This window comes from Ranitomeya imitator, chromosome 5 (assembly GCF_032444005.1).
Source record: "Ranitomeya imitator isolate aRanImi1 chromosome 5, aRanImi1.pri, whole genome shotgun sequence".
Taxonomy (NCBI): domain Eukaryota; kingdom Metazoa; phylum Chordata; class Amphibia; order Anura; family Dendrobatidae; genus Ranitomeya; species Ranitomeya imitator.
This window is the reverse complement of record NC_091286.1, coordinates 296,816,376-296,836,897: the sequence shown is the minus strand read 5'-3', so window position 1 is coordinate 296,836,897 and position 20,522 is coordinate 296,816,376. Positions and strand designations below refer to the sequence as shown.

General features: G+C 46.1%; 1 protein-coding gene across 1 annotated transcript in view; it reads right to left on the bottom strand.

Annotated features, from left to right (window-relative positions):
• Positions 1–20,522, bottom strand: part of PDSS2 (decaprenyl diphosphate synthase subunit 2) — a 358,886-nt gene that overhangs the window by 144,155 nt on the left and 194,209 nt on the right. The gene's annotated exons all lie outside the window — the stretch shown is intronic.

Genomic DNA, 20,522 nt, shown 5'->3' with positions numbered 1-20,522 from the left:
CATGAACGCAGAGTGGGAGGATGGGGGAGCCATGCTTGCAGGGGAGAAGGATGGGGGAGCCATGAACGCAGGGTGGGAGGATGGGGGAGGCATGAACGCAGTGTGGGAGGATGGAGTATAAATATGGAGTATAAATACTGGGCCCTATAAGGGGGACACAGTGTGAGAGGACAGTGTGAAGAGGGGACCGGTATAGAAAGGAGAGGTCAGTGTGAAGAGGATGTACCATAAGAGGGACAGTGTGGGGGTCATACTTTGTGCAGACAATATAGTGAGGGGCAATTTTTTATTTGGGAGCATTATAATGACACTTGTATCTTTAAGGGCGTCATGTGGAGACTTTCTGCAAAAGAGCGGCGAAGATGGAAGTCTGCAGAGACGGCTGTGGATGAGAAAAAACTCATCATGGGATCTGGACAAGATGAAGAAAAGGAGAACGGCTCCAGAGGCGACGTCATCTATCAGGTACCTGGATGTAAATGTTATTTGTGATGCTAACTCTCATGTTTTTATATATGTTAGGAGATTTAAAGGGACACTGTCACCTGAATTTGGAGGGAAAAATTTTCAGCCATAGGGGTGGGGTTTTCGGGTGTTTGATTCACCCTTTCCATACCCGCTGGCTGCATGCTGGCTGCAATATTGGATTGAAGCTCATTCTCTGTCCTCCGTAGTACATACTGTACCTGCACAATCTGCAATCTTGCCTTGTGCAGGCGTGTACTATGGAGGACAGAGAATGAGCTTCAATCCAATATTGCAGCCAGCATGCAGCCAGCGGGTAAGGAAAGGGTGAATCAAACACCCGAAAACCCCGCCCCTATGGCTGAAAATTGTTCCCTCCAAATTCAGGTGACAGAGTCCCTTTTAAAGGGGATGTCCAGGCTTGTGATGAGTCTGCAGTCATTCTTTGTGACTGCAGACTTCTGAATTCTCACAGTGCACACTGCACGCTGTCAGGATTCTCTCATGCTGGGGATTTACATTAATGCGATCACGTGCTGACTAGACATGCGTGACCTCCGTCAATGAAAATGAACTGAGCGAGGCCGGGCACATCTAGTCGGAATGTGGTCAGAAGTATACAAATCACATACTTGTGCTGACATGACTGTCCACCGGCAAGGGAGAATCCTAAAAGTGTGCAGTGCATGCGTTGTGAGAATTCAGAAGCTGCGATGTCAGGATTCAGCTCTGCAAGTTCCAGTAGTCGTCACATGGACACGTCACTCATATGCGATTTTCAGACTTAGAGTATGTGTCCACGTTCAGGATTGCATCAGGATTTGGTCAGTATTTTACATCAGTATTTGTAGCCAAAACCAGGAGTGGGTGATAAATACAGAAGTGGTGCATATGTTTCTATTATAGTTTTCCTCTAAGGCTATGTGTCCACTTTCAGGATGGCCGGCGGCATCGCCGGAGCGGCTTAGCCGCTCTGCGGTAAGCCCCGCCCCCTTTCTGGGACGCGATGATGCCGGATGTGTTCACAGCACACATCCGGCATCATCGCTCCCCACCATAGCGCCCTCTGCTATATCTTGCGGCGACGCAGCGTCGCCGCAAGATATACGGACATGCTGCGATCTGAAAAGACGCGCAGCATGTCCGGAGTCGCAGGGCCGCCACGTGCGTGTTACCACGCATAGTGGAGACGGGATTTCATTAAATCCCCTCCACTATGCTGTAACATCTGGACGCTGCGTGTTTGACGTTGCGGCTCTATGCAGCGTCAGACACGCAGCGTTTCCTGCACGTGGAAACAGACCCTAATTGTTCCACTCCTGGTTTTGGCTTACAAATACTGATGAAAAATCCTGACCAAATCCTGATGCAATCCTGAACGTGGACACATACTCTTATGGTCCTGTGACAACGAGCTTCTCTTCTGCTTCTCTTAGTTTTTCACTGAACATTGAGAGCATTAGGGAGAGGAGCTCGTGGGCACATGACTGAGTGTGCAAATCACATATGTCCTTGGCGGAGGGGGGGCACCAAAATTAATTCTTTCCCCGGGTGCCAGAAACCCTAGATACACCTCTGCCGGTATGCTACTGCGAGCGGCGATTACCCGGTCCGGTGGAGGGAGGTCTGTGCACAGGCAGTGAGGCAGGGACTGAGGGTGTGCACAGAGAGGATGGAGACCCGGACACTGCCTGTCCCAGTCTACGCCGTAGCCTAGAGCCCTCATTATCATAGGAATATGTCAGTTAATAAATTGCTTTTCTGAAGCTTTATAGTGTAGTTATAGGTCAGGGAGGGTTGGATAGGGATGAGCTAGCAAGGTGCAGGGACAGGTAGTGATGGCTACTTGCGAACATGTGCGGCAATTGCAGTTTTGCACTTACGATGATACATAAAACACTGCTAGTAGTGTTTTTTCTCATTGCTGCAAGTACCGCATTTGCCGGATGGCGGCAAAACCGCAAGTGCCGCACATGTCTGTAAGTCCCATAGGGAATGAATGAGGCCGAACGCAGTGTTGCCCTAAGTGATCCATTACGCGGCAGATGCGGAAAAACTGTCGGATCTGCTGCAAAAGGCGACTTTCACATCAGCGATTTTTGCCAAAGTCACTGCCGATAGTGTTATACTCACCAAAGGGGGAGGCAGCACTAAAAGTGCCTAGGGCAGCAGAAACTCTAAATACGGCCCTGCATAAAGGACTGAAATACAGATGGAGCATTAGAAAGCCCGAATGGCATAACCAGGTACTCAAAATGGCCCTCGGGCGTATTAAATGCTGTTTTCCATTCATCGCCCTGTTTAATACGCACAAGATTATACGCCCCTCGAAGATCTATCTTGGTGAACCAACTAGCCCCCTTAATCCGAGCAAACAAATCAGACAGCAGCGGCAAAGGGTACTGAAATTTGACTGTGATCTTATTAAGAAGGCGGTAATCAATACAAGGTCTCAAAGAACCATCCTTCTTGGCCACAAAAAAGAACCCTGCTCCCAACGGTGATGACGACGGGCGAATAAGACCTTTCTCCAAGGATTCCTTTATATAACTCTGCATAGCGGCGTAATCTGGCACAGATAAATTGAACAGTCGGCCCTTAGGAAACTTACTACCAGGAATCAAATTAATAGCACAATCGCAATCCCTATGAGGAGGTAGGGCACTGGATTTGGGCTCATCAAATACATCCCGGTAATCCGACAAAAATTCAGGGACTTCAGAAGGAGTGGAAGGCGAAATTAACAGCAATGGAACATCACCATGTACCCCTTGACAACCCTAGCTGGACACAGACATAGATTTCCAATCCAATACTGGATTATGGACCTGTAGCCATGGCAACCCCAAAACGACCACATCATGCAGATTATGCAACACCAAAAAACGAATATCCTCCTGATGTGCAGGAGCCATGCACATGGTCAATTGAGTCCAGTACTGAGGCTTATTCTTGGCCAAAGGCGTAGCATCAATTCCTCTCAATGGAATAGGATACTGCAAGGGCTCCAAGAAAAAACCACAGCGCCTGGCAAACTCCAAGTCCATCAAATTCAGTGCAGCGCCTGAATCCACAAATGCCATTACAGAATAGGACGACAAAGAGCAAATCAGAGTAACGGACAAAAGAAATTTAGACTGTACCGTACCAATGGTGGCAGACCTAGCGAACCACTAAGTGCGCTTAGGACACTCAGAGATAGCATGAGTGGAATCACCACAGTAAAAACACAGCCCATTCCGACGTCTGTGTTCTTGCCGTTCAGCTCTGGTCAAAGTCCTATCACATTGCATAGGCTCAGGCCTATGCTCAGAGAATACCGCCAAATGGTGCACAGCTTTGCGCTCCCGCAAGCGCCGATCGATCTGAATGGCCAAGGACATAGACTCATTCAGACCAGCAGGCGTGGGAAATCCCACCATGACATCCTTAAGGGTTTCAGACAGACCCTTTCTGAAAATTGCCGCCAGGGCACATTCATTCCACTGAGTAAGCACAGACCACTTTCTAAACTTCTGACAATATACCTCCGCTTCATCCTGACCCTGACACAAAGCCAACAAGATTTTCTCTGCCTGATCCACTGAATTTGGTTCATCATAAAGCAATCCAAGCGCCAGAAAAAACGCATCTATATCACGCAATGCAGGATCTCCTGGCGCAAGGGAAAATGCCAAGTCTTGAGGGTCACCACGCAACAAAGAAATAATGATTTTTACTTGTTGAACGGGGTCACCAGAGGAGCAGGGTTTCAAAGCAAGAAACAGTTTACAATTATTTTTGAAATTCAGGAACTTAGATCTATCCCCAGAAAACAAATCAGGAATTGGAATTCTAGGCTCTAACATCGGATTCTGAACCACAAAATCTTGAATGTTTTGTACCCTTGCAGTGAGATGATCCACACAAGAGGACAGACCTTGAATGTCCATATCTACACCTGTGTCCTGAACCACGCAGAGGTTAAGGGGAAAAGAAAGACAAAACACACTGCAAAGAAAAAAAAATGGTCTCAGAACTTCTCTTATCCCTCTATTGAGATGCATTAATACTTTGGGCCAGCTGTACTGTTATGACCTGGTGGTTAGGAGCACCCGAAAAGACCTGATGGTTAAACCAACAAAGGACAAGCTCTGGGAAGTGGAAGCTCTGCTGACCGCAACCCCTAATCCTATCACACACACTAGAAATAGCCGTGGAGCGTTCCTGACTCTCCCTAGACGCCTCTTCACAGCCTAAGAGCTAACTAGCCCTAGAGAAGAAAATAAAGCCTACCTTGCCTCAGAGAAATTCCCCAAAGAAAAAGGCAGCCCCCCACATATATTGACTGTGAGTTAAGATGAAAGTCACAAACACAGAAATTAAACAGGTTTCAGCAAAGGGAGGCCAGACTTACTAAACAGACTGAGGATAGGAAAGGTAACTTTGCGGTCAGCACAAAAAACTACAAAAAGACCACGCAGAGTGTGCAAAAAGACCTCCGCACCGACTCACGGTACGGAGGTGCCACTCTGCATCCCAAAGCTTCCAGCTAGCAAGGCAAAATCATGTTTAGCAAGCTGGACAAGAAAACAAAGAACAAATAATAAACTAGCAGGGACTTAGCTTCTGCTGGAGTAGACAGGTCACCCGAAAGATCCAAGAGCGAACTGAACCAGTACTAGAACATTGACAGCTGGCATGGAGTAACGATCTGAGTGGAGTTAAATAGAGCAGCCAGCCAAAGACTAAACTACATCACCTGTGGAAGGAACCTCAGAAGCAGCAGCTCCACTCACAGCCACCAGAGGGAGTCCATGGACAGAACTCGCCGAAGTACCATTCATGACCACAGGAGGGAGTTCGATAACAGAATTCACAACAGTACCCCTCCCCTTTGAGGAGGGGTCACCGAACCCTCACCAGAGCCCCCAGGCCGATTAGGACGAGCCAAATGAAAGGCACGAACTAGATCGGCAGCGTGAACATCAGAGGCAAAAACCCAGGAATTATCTTCCTGACCATAACCCTTCCACTTGACCAGGTACTGGAGTTTCCGTCTCGAAATACGAGAATCCAAAATCTTTTCCACCACATACTCCAACTCCCCCTCGACCAACACCGGGGCAGGCGGATCAACGGAGGGAACCATAGGCGCCACGTATCTCCGCAATAATGACCTATGGAACACATTATGGATGGCAAAAGAAGCTGGAAGGGCCAAACGAAATGACACAGGATTGAGAACTTCAGAAATCTTATACGGACCAATGAAACAAGGCTTAAACTTAGGAGAGGAAACCTTCATAGGAACATAACGAGACGACAACCAAACCAAATCCCCAACACGAAGTCGGGGACCAACACAGCGCCGGCGGTTAGCGAAACGTTGAGCCTTCTCCTGGGACAATGTCAAATTGTCCACCACATGAGTCCAAATCTGCTGCAACCTGTCCACCCCAGTATCCACACCAGGACAGTCTGAAGGCTCAACCTGCCCTGAAGAGAAACGAGGATGAAAACCAGAATTACAGAAAAACGGCGAAACCAAAGTAGCCAAGCTGGCCCGATTATTAAGGGCAAACTCAGCCAAAGGCAAGAAGGACACCCAATCATCCTGATCAGCAGAAACAAAGCATCTCAGATATGTTTCCAAAGTCTGATTAGTTCGTTCGGTTTGGCCATTTGTCTGAGGATGGAAAGCCGAAGAAAAAGACAAATCAATGCCCATCTTAGCACAAAAGGACCGCCAAAACCTCGAAACAAACTGGGAACCTCTGTCCGAGACGATGTTCTCCGGAATGCCATGCAAACGAACCACATGCTGGAAAAACAATGGCACCAAATCAGAGGAGGAAGGCAATTTAGACAAGGGTACCAAATGGACCATCTTAGAGAAGCGATCACAAACCACCCAAATGACCGACATCCTTTGAGAGACAGGGAGATCTGAAATAAAATCCATGGAAATATGCGTCCAGGGCCTCTTCGGGACCGGCAAGGGCAAAAGCAACCCACTGGCACGAGAACAGCAGGGCTTAGCCCGAGCACAAGTCCCACAGGACTGCACAAAAGAACGCACATCCCGTGACAAAGAAGGCCACCAAAAGGATCTAGCCACCAAATCTCTGGTACCAAAGATTCCAGGATGACCAGCCACCACCGAACAATGAACCTCAGAGATAACTCTACTAGTCCATCTATCAGGGACAAACAGTTTCTCCGCTGGACAACGGTCAGGTCTCTCAGCCTGAAACTTCTGCAGCACCCGCCGCAAATCAGGGGAGATGGCAGAAAAAATTACCCCCTCTTTGAGAATACCCGCCGGCTCAGGAACACCCGGAGAGTCAAAAACAGCTAACATAGAAAAAACTCAGAAAAAATACATACCATGAGATACGGCCTTCCCAAAACCCTGTCTGATGACAAATGCACACTAAGCAGGATGCAGCAGGCCTCCACTGATAAAGGCTAGGGGCGGCACAGGTGCAAACTACTTGATAAAAACAGCCATCCTGCTTAGTGTGCATTTGTCATCAGACAGGGTTTTGGGAAGGCCGTATCTCATGGTATGTATTTAACACCCGGAGAGTCAGGTACAAAACTCCTTGACAGGGCATCAGCCTTCACATTCTTAGAGCCCGGAAGGTACGAAATCACAAAATCAAAACGGGAGAAAAACAGCGACCATCTTGCCTGTCTAGGATTCAACCGTTTGGCAGACTCGAGATAAGTCAAATTCTTGTGCTCCGTCAAAACCACCACGCGATGCTTGGCTCCTTCAAGCCAATGTCGCCACTCCTCGAATGCCCACTTCATGGCCAACAACTCTCGATTGCCAACATCATAATTGCGCTCAGCAGGCGAGAACTTTCTAGAAAAGAAGGCACATGGTTTCATCACCGAGCCATCAGAACTTCTTTGCGACAAAACAGCCCCTGCTCCAATCTCAGAAGCATCAACCTCGACCTGAAACGGAAGCGAAACATCTGGCTGGCACAACACAGGGGCAGAAGAAAATCGACGCTTCAACTCCTGAAAAGCCTCTACAGCCGCAGAGGACCAATTGACCACATCAGCACCTTTCTTGGTCAAATCAGTCAACAGTTTAGCCACACTAGAAAAATTAGCGATGAAGCGACGGTAAAAATTAGCAAAGCCCAGGAACTTCTGCAGGCTCTTCACAGATGTCAGCTGAGTCCAATCATAAATGGCCTGAACTTTAACAGGGTCCATCTCGATAGTAGAAGGGGAAAAAATGAAACCCAAAAATGAAACCTTCTGAACTCCAAAGAGACACTTTGACACCTTCACAAACAAGGAATTTGCACGAAGGACCTGGAACACCATTCTGACCTGCTTTACATGAGACTCCCAATCATCCGAAAAGACCAAAATATCATCCAAATATACAATCATGAATCTATCCAGGTACTCTCGGAAGATGTCATGCATAAAGGACTGAAATACAGATGGAGCATTAGAAAGCCCGAATGGCATAACCAGGTACTCAAAATGGCCCTCGGGCGTATTAAATGCTGTTTTCCATTCATCGCCCTGTTTAATACGCACAAGATTATACGCCCCTCGAAGATCTATCTTGGTGAACCAACTAGCCCCCTTAATCCGAGCAAACAAATCAGACAGCAGCGGCAAAGGGTACTGAAATTTGACTGTGATCTTATTAAGAAGGCGGTAATCAATACAAGGTCTCAAAGAACCATCCTTCTTGGCCACAAAAAAGAACCCTGCTCCCAACGGTGATGACGACGGGCGAATAAGACCTTTCTCCAAGGATTCCTTTATATAACTCTGCATAGCGGCGTGCTCTGGCACAGATAAATTGAACAGTCGGCCCTTAGGAAACTTACTACCAGGAATCAAATTAATAGCACAATCGCAATCCCTATGAGGAGGTAGGGCACTGGATTTGGGCTCATCAAATACATCCCGGTAATCCGACAAAAATTCAGGGACTTCAGAAGGAGTGGAAGGCGAAATTGACAGCAATGGAACATCACCATGTACCCCTTGACAACCCCAGCTGGACACAGACAGATTTCCAATCCAATACTGGATTATGGACCTGTAGCCATGGCAACCCCAAAACGACCACATCATGCAGATTATGCAACACCAAAAAACGAATATCCTCCTGATGTGCAGGAGCCATGCACATGGTCAATTGAGTCCAGTACTGAGGCTTATTCTTGGCCAAAGGCGTAGCATCAATTCCTCTCAATGGAATAGGATACTGCAAGGGCTCCAAGAAAAAACCACAGCGCCTGGCAAACTCCAAGTCCATCAAATTCAGTGCAGCGCCTGAATCCACAAATGCCATTACAGAATAGGACGACAAAGAGCAAATCAGAGTAACGGACAAAAGAAATTTAGACTGTACCGTACCAATGGTGGCAGACCTAGCGAACCACTAAGTGCGCTTAGGACACTCAGAGATAGCATGAGTGGAATCACCACAGTAAAAACACAGCCCATTCCGACGTCTGTGTTCTTGCCGTTCAGCTCTGGTCAAAGTCCTATCACATTGCATAGGCTCAGGCCTATGCTCAGAGAATACCGCCAAATGGTGCACAGCTTTGCGCTCCCGCAAGCGCCGATCGATCTGAATGGCCAAGGACATAGACTCATTCAGACCAGCAGGCGTGGGAAATCCCACCAGGACATCCTTAAGGGTTTCAGACAGACCCTTTCTGAAAATTGCCGCCAGGGCACATTCATTCCACTGAGTAAGCACAGACCACTTTCTAAACTTCTGACAATATACCTCCGCTTCATCCTGACCCTGACACAAAGCCAGCAAGATTTTCTCTGCCTGATCCACTGAATTTGGTTCATCATAAAGCAATCCAAGCGCCAGAAAAAACGCATCTATATCACGCAATGCAGGATCTCCTGGCGCAAGGGAAAATGCCAAGTCTTGAGGGTCACCACGCAACAAAGAAATAATGATTTTTACTTGTTGAACGGGGTCACCAGAGGAGCGGGGTTTCAAAGCAAGAAACAGTTTACAATTATTTTTGAAATTCAGGAACTTAGATCTATCCCCAGAAAACAAATCAGGAATTGGAATTCTAGGCTCTAACATCGGATTCTGAACCACAAAATCTTGAATGTTTTGTACCCTTGCAGTGAGATGATCCACACAAGAGGACAGACCTTGAATGTCCATATCTACACCTGTGTCCTGAACCACGCAGAGGTTAAGGGGAAAAGAAAGACAAAACACACTGCAAAGAAAAAAAAATGGTCTCAGAACTTCTCTTATCCCTCTATTGAGATGCATTAATACTTTGGGCCAGCTGTACTGTTATGACCTGGTGGTTAGGAGCACCCGAAAAGACCTGATGGTTAAACCAACAAAGGACAAGCTCTGGGAAGTGGAAGCTCTGCTGACCGCAACCCCTAATCCTATCACACACACTAGAAATAGCCGTGGAGCGTTCCTGACTCTCCCTAGACGCCTCTTCACAGCCTAAGAGCTAACTAGCCCTAGAGAAGAAAATAAAGCCTACCTTGCCTCAGAGAAATTCCCCAAAGAAAAAGGCAGCCCCCCACATATATTGACTGTGAGTTAAGATGAAAGTCACAAACACAGAAATTAAACAGGTTTCAGCAAAGGGAGGCCAGACTTACTAAACAGACTGAGGATAGGAAAGGTAACTTTGCGGTCAGCACAAAAAACTACAAGAAGACCACGCAGAGTGTGCAAAAAGACCTCCGCACCGACTCACGGTACGGAGGTGCCACTCTGCATCCCACAGCTTCCAGCTAGCAAGGCAAAATCATGTTTAGCAAGCTGGACAAGAAAACAAAGAACAAATAATAAACTAGCAGGGACTTAGCTTCTGCTGGAGTAGACAGGTCACCCGAAAGATCCAAGAGCGAACTGAACCAGTACTAGAACATTGACAGCTGGCATGGAGTAACGATCTGAGTGGAGTTAAATAGAGCAGCCAGCCAAAGACTAAACTACATCACCTGTGGAAGGAACCTCAGAAGCAGCAGCTCCACTCACAGCCACCAGAGGGAGTCCATGGACAGAACTCGCCGAAGTACCATTCATGACCACAGGAGGGAGTTCGATAACAGAATTCACAACATGTTACCGGAGCGTCGCGAGGAGCGGGAAAGGCGGCGGAAGGTGAGTATATAATGATTTTTTTTTATTATTATTATTTTTAACATTACATCTTTTACTATTGACACTGCATAGGCAGCATCAATAATAAAAACTTGGTCACACAGGGTTAATAGCGGCGGTAACGGAGTGAGTTACCCGCGGCATAACACGGTCGGTTAGCACTGGCATTAACCCTGTGTGAGCGGTGACTGCGGGGAGTATGGAGCGGGCACTGACTACAGAGGAGTAGGGAGGGACTAATCGGACTTAGGCCGTCGCTGATTCGTCGCGGCAGCCATGACAGGCAGCTGGCGAGACCAATCAGCGACTTGGATTCCATGACAGACAGGGGCCGCGACCAATGAATATCCGTGACAGACAGAAGGACAGATGGACAGACGGAAGTGACCCTTAGACAATTATATAGTAGATATATATAAATTTTATATATTATAACTAAGCCCAATTATGGTCAGGGATTTCTGATACGCTATGTTCACACTGCCTTTCTGCAGTACATAAAGGATTTTGGCTAAACTCCGTTCATATCATAGCAGTCTATGTCCCAAGGGTTTGTCTGAATCTGGGAATTGAGGCGAAACCCCAGAACATGCTGCAGAAATGCAGGTTGAATCCTGTTTTTACAGGTATTTAGGCGAAATTCCTCAAATGCAGTGCAGAAATGCAGTGTGAACAAAGCCTCATCTATTGTCATGGTGGTTAGTAAAGATCTCAGTATAACATGCATAAATAGATTGGACACCTGGCCACCATTAATGAGTCAGACAACTGCAGTGGAAAAGGGTTAACACAGTCTAGAATTGGAGCCTGTCATTTAATGTTTGTCCTGTTCAACCTATAAATGTCTTATTCTCAGATTATATTTATGAGGTGGCTATTTTCTGCAATCCCTGGGCTTGTTAGCCTGCAGGTCTGATGCTTAGAACTCTAGTACCTTACAGTGCAAGACAATCTTCCAGGCATTTGGAAACGAGTAATTAGGTGGAACATGTTCTGCTGCTTCTATTTTCAGCTGCTTGTTTCTATCTAATAGAAAGTGGCAGGGACAGAAGTGACAAACAAATAAGAAAATGAAGCGTGTAATGCGATCAATAATGCCTCTTAATATTAGCACTGATTGCTGCCATCAGTATCAACATCCGTTAAAGCTTGTCAAGAGAGAAAGTTTGTACCGTAAGTCCCAAAACACAGAAGATCGACTTATAGTGGGACGATTCTCTCCTTTAGGGTTCGCTCACACTAGCGTTTTACACGGCTCAGTGCTATCCAATGTGTTATGGCAGAGCACTCGGCCCAATGTTATTCTATAGGGCAGTTCTGTGATTGTTTTCTCTTGCCGATCGACATTAGAATACAATCGCAGCATGCTGCTAGTGGCTCTGAAAATTGGACCATGCAGATACATGCAAGTCTATGGGTGCGTGTAAAACATCAGACTGCACTCGGATGTCATTCGAGTGCAGTCTGACATTCGCAGACACAGACAATGGAGAAATTAAGTTCTTCATCTTCTCCACACCTGTGCTGTGATGATATCATGCAAAAGAATCGGATGTAAGGCGATACTTGGCTCAAACTCTGAGAGTTTGATCCGAGCGACATTAGCATAATAGATCCGATTCTCCCGCGTGAGAGAATATACGGCAATGTGACCCTGGCGTAAGACTACTATACATTACAAATACTTCTTGGCCTTTTTATGGGGTGATCAGTTTAAAACAGAGAACCAAAAACAAAGCGGTGATTGTTCTATTTACAGAGATGGTACTACCGTAATTATTATTTACTAACATATACAATCTACTGTATATGAAAATGTAACACCGAGCAACCAACCTATCAGCAGGATTTACAAAGAATATGAGAAAGGGAGTCCAATGAATAAAGAGCCACATAATGGCAAAAAAGGGATTCTCCCATCCTCACAGATGTATATATCTGGGATACGAACTACCGAGACATGTTGTGCGGCAGCGATTTTGCTTATGACTTAGCATGTAACATGGTAAATAAATGATCATCTATGCAATACAAGGATGTACACGACTCGCTGTAATAAAAACCACTGCTCCTGTTTTCCCGCACAGCTGGGGTGCCAAGCTGGCAGCATCCACACCTGTTGATTCACAGGTGGGGTAAACTGAACTTAGAAGTCAAGCGGCACAAGCTGGTCTAGAAATCTATTTCCTTCAATAACAAGAGATAGTTAAGAATCATTGACTCGCTTGTACAGCACCATTAATTCCACAGCACTTTACAAACATCATCATCATCATCACTGTCCCCATTGGGGCTCACAATCTAGATTCCTTAGCAGTAAGTCTTTGGAGTGTGGGAGGAAACCCACGCAAACACGGGGAGAACATACAATCTCCTTGCAGATGTTGTCCTTGGTGGATTTGTACTATTTGCTAACCACTGAGCCACCGTGCTGCCCTACTCATTTTCCTTTACTCACCTATTATACAGTAGTGTACGTGGAAAGTTCCATTTTATGTTAAAAAGCTGAAACTATGTCACTTAGAGAGACCCAGCTGGTAAATGGCATCTATGAAATCTGCAACTTCTCGTATTCCCCTTACATTATCCATTGGTTATTAACATATAAAGACAAACAATTTAATTACCTCTGGACTAAATATTTAGCATAGCAAAATGCAATTAGAAGAATTAGAAGCATGTTATTTCTGTTACTTAAGAATCAAAGTGCTACCTAAGGCAATTATTTTTTATCCTCTTAATATCTACAGTAAAAATGCCTAAGGGAAAATAATTGACTTGGCTAATTTTACGGCAGACAATTATAAAATAGCTTTGCTTTTCATTACGGCTTTAGATATTCACAACTAATTGCTAGTCCCGAGAGTGGACCTAAAAGAAGTTAATCATACGGAGCACGATAAAAGGCTACTAGAATACTGTAGCTGCTTAGTGTTTGAGCTCAACTTTGAACTGTGCTACATGTAAAAAAAATGTATCAGATTGTGTAAGGGACTGATCGCGTTATAAGAATTTCTCAACACAAATATTCCGAAAGTTTTGACAATGGGGAAGCCCCATAAAAAATGTTCTCTTCTGTGGAGCCCCTATACCTAAAGTGACACACTCTTCTGCGCATATGAACCAGGTATGAAGGATTACTGCCAGGAAAGGTGTCTAAAGGTACCGTCACACTAAGCGACGCTGCAGCGATACCGACAACGATGTCGATCGCTGCAGCGTCGCTGTTTGGTCGCTGGAGAGCTGTCACACAGACAGCTCTCCAGCGACCAATGATCCTGAAGTCCCCGGGTAACCAGGGTAAATATCGGGTTACTAAGCGCAGGGCTGCGCGTGGTAACCCGATGTTTACCCTGGTTACCGTTGTAAATGTAAAAAAACAAACACTACATACTTACATTCCCGGTGTCTGGTCAGGTCCCTCGCCTTCAGCTTCCAGCACTGACTGAGCGCCCGCCGTAAAGTACAGCTGTGCTTTGCTATATGGCTGGCCAGCGCTCACCAGTCAGTGCGGGAAGCTGACGGCGAGGGACATGACCAGACACCGGGAATGTAAGTATGTAGTGTTTGTTTTTTTACATTTACAACGGTAACCAGGGTAAACATCGGGTTACTAAGCGCGGCCCTGCGCTTAGTAACCCGATATTTACCCTGGTTACCAGTGACGACATCACTGGATCGGCGTCACACACGGCGGGAGATCCAGCGACAAAATAAAGTGCTGGACTTTCCCCAGCGACCAACAATCTCCCAGCAGGGACCTGATCGTGTTAACGATATCGTTGCTACGTCACAAAAAGCAACGATATCGTTAACGATATCGTTCAGTGTGACGATACCTTAAGCACAGTCCTTTAAAATGTAAACCGCATCAGCGGTTCTGGAAGAAGGATCTGTCAGTCAGCCACTCTCCTAATCATAGGAGCAGCTAGAATGACTTAGGACCATGGACATATGACTTTGGCTGGTTCCAACCTCTTTGGATATGAGATGAGCTTTCTGCACTACAAATCCACAGCAATTTACAGCATAATACATGTGGACAAAATTATAAAAAACCCAAACTACCTGTAGTGGAAAAACTCCACTATTCACTGAAAAACAAGAGTGCTCATTATAGATGGTTGAAGCCGAACTGGAAAGTTCATGGTCCGTACCGAACACCTACCATTCGGGCACAGACCCCGAACATGGACTTCACCAGGAAGTCCGTTTTACTGTTCAGGTTCAGGCCCCCACGAACACCAGGTGTTTCTCACACTGTCATCTTCATGACAGCGTGAGAAACACTAGTGGCTCTGATTGGCTGTACGATTAACCCCTTAGCGACCGCCGATACGCCTTTTAACGGCGGCCGCTAAGGGTACTTAAACCACAGCGCCGTTAATTAACGGCGCTGTGGAAAAAGTCCATAGCGCCCCCCAGAGGCCGATTTTCTCCGGGGTCTCGGCTGCCGAGGGTAGCCGAGACCCCAGAGAACATGATTCGGGGGGTTTTTAACCCACCCCGCATTTGCGATCGCCGGTAATTAACAGTTTACCGGCGATCGCAAAAAAAAAAAAAAAAGCGATCTCTTTTTAATTTCTCTGTCTTCCGATGTGATCGCACATCGGAGGACAGAGAAAAGGGGTCCCAGGTGGCCCCCCAATACTCACCTAGCTCCCCCGATGCTCCTCGTGTCTCCCGGTGGGCGCCGCCATCTTCAAAATGGCGGGCGCATGCGCAGTGCGCCCGCCGGCCGGCACCGGGAGAATCTTTGGGGTCTCGGCTGCCGGGGGTAGCCGAGACCCCAAAGAGCACGATCGGGGTCGGTATTACCGACCCCTGTTTTGCGATCGTTACCGGCGACCGCAAAAAAAAAAAAAAAAAAAAAAGTAAAGTGTAATTCTCTGTCCTCTGATGTGATCGCACATCAGAGGACAGAGAAATAGGGGGATTCGGGGACCCTAGCATACTCACCTAGGTCCCTGGATCCTCTTGCTGCTCCTCCTGGCCGCCGGCAGCAGAACATGGCGGACGCATGCCCAGTGCGCCCGCCATCTGTCTCCATCTGCCGGCCGGCAGGAGAACAGCAGTTGGGGCTAAAATTAGGGTTAGGGTTAGGGGTAGGGTTAGGGGTAGGGTTAGGTTAGGGGTAGGGTTAGGGGTAGGGTTAGGGGTAGGGTTAGGGTTAGGTTAGGGTTAGGGTTAGGGGTAGGGTTAGGGGTAGGGTTAGGGGTAGGGTTAGGTTAGGGTTAGGGGTAGGGTTAGGGGTAGGGTTAGGTTAGGGGTAGGGTTAGGGGTAGGGTTAGGGTTAGGGGTAGGGTTAGGTTAGGGTTAGGTTAGGGGTAGGGTTAGGGTTAGGGGTAGGGTTAAGGTTAGGGGTAGGTTAGGGGTAGGGTTAGGGGTAGGGTTAGGGGTAGGGTTAGGTTAGGGGTAGGGGTAGGGTTAGGTTAGGGGTAGGGCTAGGGTTGGGGCTAAATTTAGGGTTAGGGTTGGGGCTAAATTTAGGGTTAGGGTTGGGGCTAAACTTAGGGTTAGGCTTCTTTCACACTTACGTCGGTACGGGGCCGTCGCAATGCGTCGGCCCGACATACCGACGCACGTTGTGAAAATTGTGCACAACGTGGGCAGCAGCTGTAGTTTTTCAACACATCCGCTGCCCAATCTATGTCCTGGGGAGGAGGGGGCGGAGTTACGGCCACGCATGCGCGGTCAGAAATGGCGGATGCGACGTACAAAAAAACGTTTCATTGAACGTTTTTTTGTGCCGACGCTCCGCCAAAACACAACTGTTCCAGTGCACGACGGACGCGACGTGTGGCCATCCATCACGATCCATCGGCAATACAAGTCTATGGGCAAAAAACGCATCCTGCGGGCACATTTGCAGGATCCGTTTCTTGTCCAAAACGACGTTTTGCGACGGAATGCCAAACGACGCAAGTGTGAAAGTAGCCCTAGGGCTAGGGTTAGGGTTGGGGCTAAAGTTAGGGCTAGGGTTGGGGCTAAAGTTAGGGTTAGAGCTGGGATTAGGGTTAGGGTTTGGATTAGGGTTCGTATTAGGGTTAGGGTTGGCATTAGGGTTACGCTTGGGATTAGGGTTAGGTTTGGGATTAGGGTTAAGGTTAGGGTTGTGATTAGGGGTGTATTGGGATTAGGGTTAGGTTTGAGGTTAGGGTTGAGATTAGGATTAGGGGTGTGTTGGATTTAGGGTTTTAATTAGGGTTATGGTTAGGGTTTACATTAGGGTTGTTTTGGGGTAAGGGTTGTGATTATGGTTAGGGTTAGTGATTAGGATTATGGATGAGGTTGGGATTAGGGTTAGGGGTGTGTTGGGGTTAGGGTTAGGTTTGAGGTTAGGGTTGAGATTAGGATTAGGGGTGTGTTGGATTTAGGGTTTTGATTAGGGTTATGGTTAGGGTTGACTTGGGGTAAGGGTTGTGATTATGGTTAGGGTTAGTGATTAGGATTATGGATGAGGTTGGGATTAGGGTTAGGGGTGTGTTGGGGTTAGGGTTGGAGCTAGAATTGGGGGGTTTCCACTGTTTAGGTACATCAGGGGGTCTCCAAACACGACAGCCAATTTTGCGCTCAAAAAGTCAAATGGTGCTCCCTCCCTTCTGAGCTCTGCCGTGCGCCCAAACAGTGGGTTACCCCCACATATGGGGCATCAGCGTACTCGGGATAAATTGGACAACAACTTCTGGGGTCCAATTTCTCTTGTTACCCTTGTGAAAATAAAAACTTGGGGGCTACAATATCTTTTTTGTGAAAAAAAAAATATTTTTTATTTTCACGACTCTGCATTCTAAACTTCTGTGAAGCACTTGGGCATTCAAAGTTCTCACCACACATCTAGATAAGTTCCTTGGGGGGTCTAGTTTCCAAAATGGGGTCACTTGTGGGGGGTTACTACAGTTTAGGTACATCAGGGGCTCTGCAATCGCAACATAATGCCCACAGACCATTCTATCAAAGTCTGCATTCCAAAAAGGCGCTCCTTCCCTTCCGAGCTCTGCCGTGCGCCCAAACAGTGGTTTACCCCCACATATGGGGTACCAGCATACTCAGGACAAATTGGACAACAACTTTTGGGGTCCAGTTTCTCTTGTTACCCTTGTGAAAATAAAAATTTGGTGGCTAAAAAATCTTTTTTGTGGAAAAAAAAAAATATTTTACTTTCACGGCTCTGCATTATAAACTTCTGTGAAGCACTTGGGCATTCAAGGTTCTCACCACACATCTAGATAAGTTCCATGGGGGGTCTAGTTTCCAAAATGGGGTCACTTGTGGGGGATTTCTACTGTTTAGGCACATCAGGGGCTCTCCAAACGCGACATGGCGTCCGATCTCAATTCCAGCCAATTCTACATTGAAAAAGTAAAACGGCACTCTTTCTCTTCCAAGCTCTGCGGTGCGCCCAACAGTGGTTTACCCCCACATATTGGGTACCGACGTACTCAGGAGAAATTGCACAACAACTTTTGTGGTCTAATTTCTCCTGTTACCCTTGTGAAAATAAAAATTTGTGGGCAAAAAGATAATTTTTGTAGAAAAAATGCAATTTTTTTTTTCATGGCTCTACGTTATAAACTTCTGTGAAGCACATGGGGGTTCAAAGTGCTCGCCACACATCTAGATAAGTTCCTTAAGGGGTCTAGTTTCCAAAATGGTGTCACTTGTGGGGAGTTTCCACTGTTTAGGCAAATCAGGGGCTCTCCAAACGCGACATGGCGTCCAATCTCAATTCCAGCCAATTCTACATTGAAAAAGTAAAACGGCACTCCTTCTCTTCCAAGCTCTGCGGTGCGCCCTAACAGTTGTTTACCCCCACATATTGGGTATCAGCGTACTCAGGAGAAATTGCACAACAACTTTTGTGGTCTAATTTCTCCTGTTACCCTTGTGAAAATAAGAATTTGTGGGCAAAAAGATCATTTTTGTGTAAACAAAAGCGATTTTTTATTTTCACGGCTCTACGTTATAAACTTCTGTGAAGCACTTGGGGGTTCAAAGTGCTCACCACACATCTAGATAAGTTCCTTAAGGGGTCTAGTTTCCAAAATGGTGTCACTTGTGGGGAGTTTCCACTGTTTAGGTACATCAGGGGCTCTCGAAACGTGACATGGCGTCTGATCTCAATTCCAGCCAATTCTGCATTGAAAAAGTCAAACGGCGCTCCTTCACTTCCAAGCTCTGCGGTGCGCCCTAACAGTGGTTTACCCCCACATATGGGGTATTGGCGTATTCAGGAGAAATTGCATAACAAAATTTATGGTTACATTTCTGTTTTTACACTTGTGAAAATAAAAAAAATGGTTCTGAATTAAGATGTTTGCAAAAAAAAGTTAAATGTTCATTTTTTCCTTCCACATTGTTTCAGTTCCTGTGAAGCACGTAAAGGGTTAATAAACTTCTTGAATGTGGTTTTGAGAACCTTGAGGGGTGTAGTTTTTAGAATGGTGTCACACTTCATTATTTTCTATCATATAGACCCCTCAAAATGACTTCAAATGTGATGTGGTCCCTAAAAAAAAATGGTGTTGTAAAAATGAGAAATTGCTGGTCAACTTTTAACCCTTATAACTCCCTAACAAAAAAAAATTTTGTTTCCAAAATTGTGCTGATGTAAAGTAGACATGTGGGAAATGTTATTTATTAACTATTTTTTATGACATATCTCTCTGATTTAAGGGCATAAAAATACAAAGTTTGAAAATTGCAAAATTTTAAAAATTTTCGCCATATTTCCGTTTTTTTCATAAATAATCGCAAGTAATATCGAAGAAATGTTACCACTAACATGAAGTACAATATGTCACGAAAAAACAATCTCAGAATCAGCGGGATCCGTTGAAGCGTTCCAGAGTTATAACCTCATAAAGTGACAGTGGTCAGAATTGCAAAAATTGGCCTGGTCATTAAGTACCAAATTGGCTCTGTCACTAAGGGGTTAATACCACCGGTCAAAAGCACTACGGTTCCCACGCTGTCAGATGACGTAATGAACCATCAGTTGTAACTGGAGGTAAAATGTTTACCTACGGTCAGTGCTGTGGGGTGATGGGACTACTACTCCAGTCAGCCTAAGCCTGCTGCCCCTAATAACAGCGAGAGCAGGCGGCAGCTGATGGGAGTGCCTGCGCTCTAAATAAATAATTAAAAATAAAAAACTGCTGTGGGTTCCCCTGTATTTTCGACAATCAGCAAGGCAAAACTGACAGCTGTGGGTCCTCACGCTGTTTTTTTAAAAAAAAAAATGTAAATAAATAATTTAGAAAAAAAGGCATGCCCCCTTTCATTTTTGACAACCAGCCAAGCCAAAGCAGACAGCTGGGGGCTACTATTCTCAGACTGGTAAGGGGCCATGGATATTAGCCCTCATAGCCACCCAGAAATGGTGCATCTGTTAGATGCGCCAATTCTGACACTTTGCCCGACTCTTCCCACTTGCCCTGTGGGAAAGGCAACTGGCGTTCATAATTGTGGGGTTGATGTAACCTTTCTATTGTCCGGTGACATCAAGCCCATGTCTAATCCTATAGTTGTATTGTAAATAAACACACATCAAGACTAAAGTTCATTATTTCAAATTAAAAAAAACACTTTTTTTTTCATTTAAAAATAACATACAGATCTATACTCAACTAATGCCCAATTCCATTGAAGGCAACATCTCCTGTAAAAAATACAAAAATAACCATATCCCTCATCTGTACCACGCCATAATTCATGTATGGGATAAACAGTTTTCAACCTGGACGATGCCAAAATGCGACCGTCCAGACTGAAAACCACTAAGGAATGAGCTGCTGCGAGCTCAGCCTCAGTGACATAATAGCGGTTACTACAGGTCACTGAGCCTGCGTTCCCAGCCTGTCCCTTGAATTAAAAAGTCTCACAGTTCAGCGGCGAAGTTTCTCCCGGTGAACTC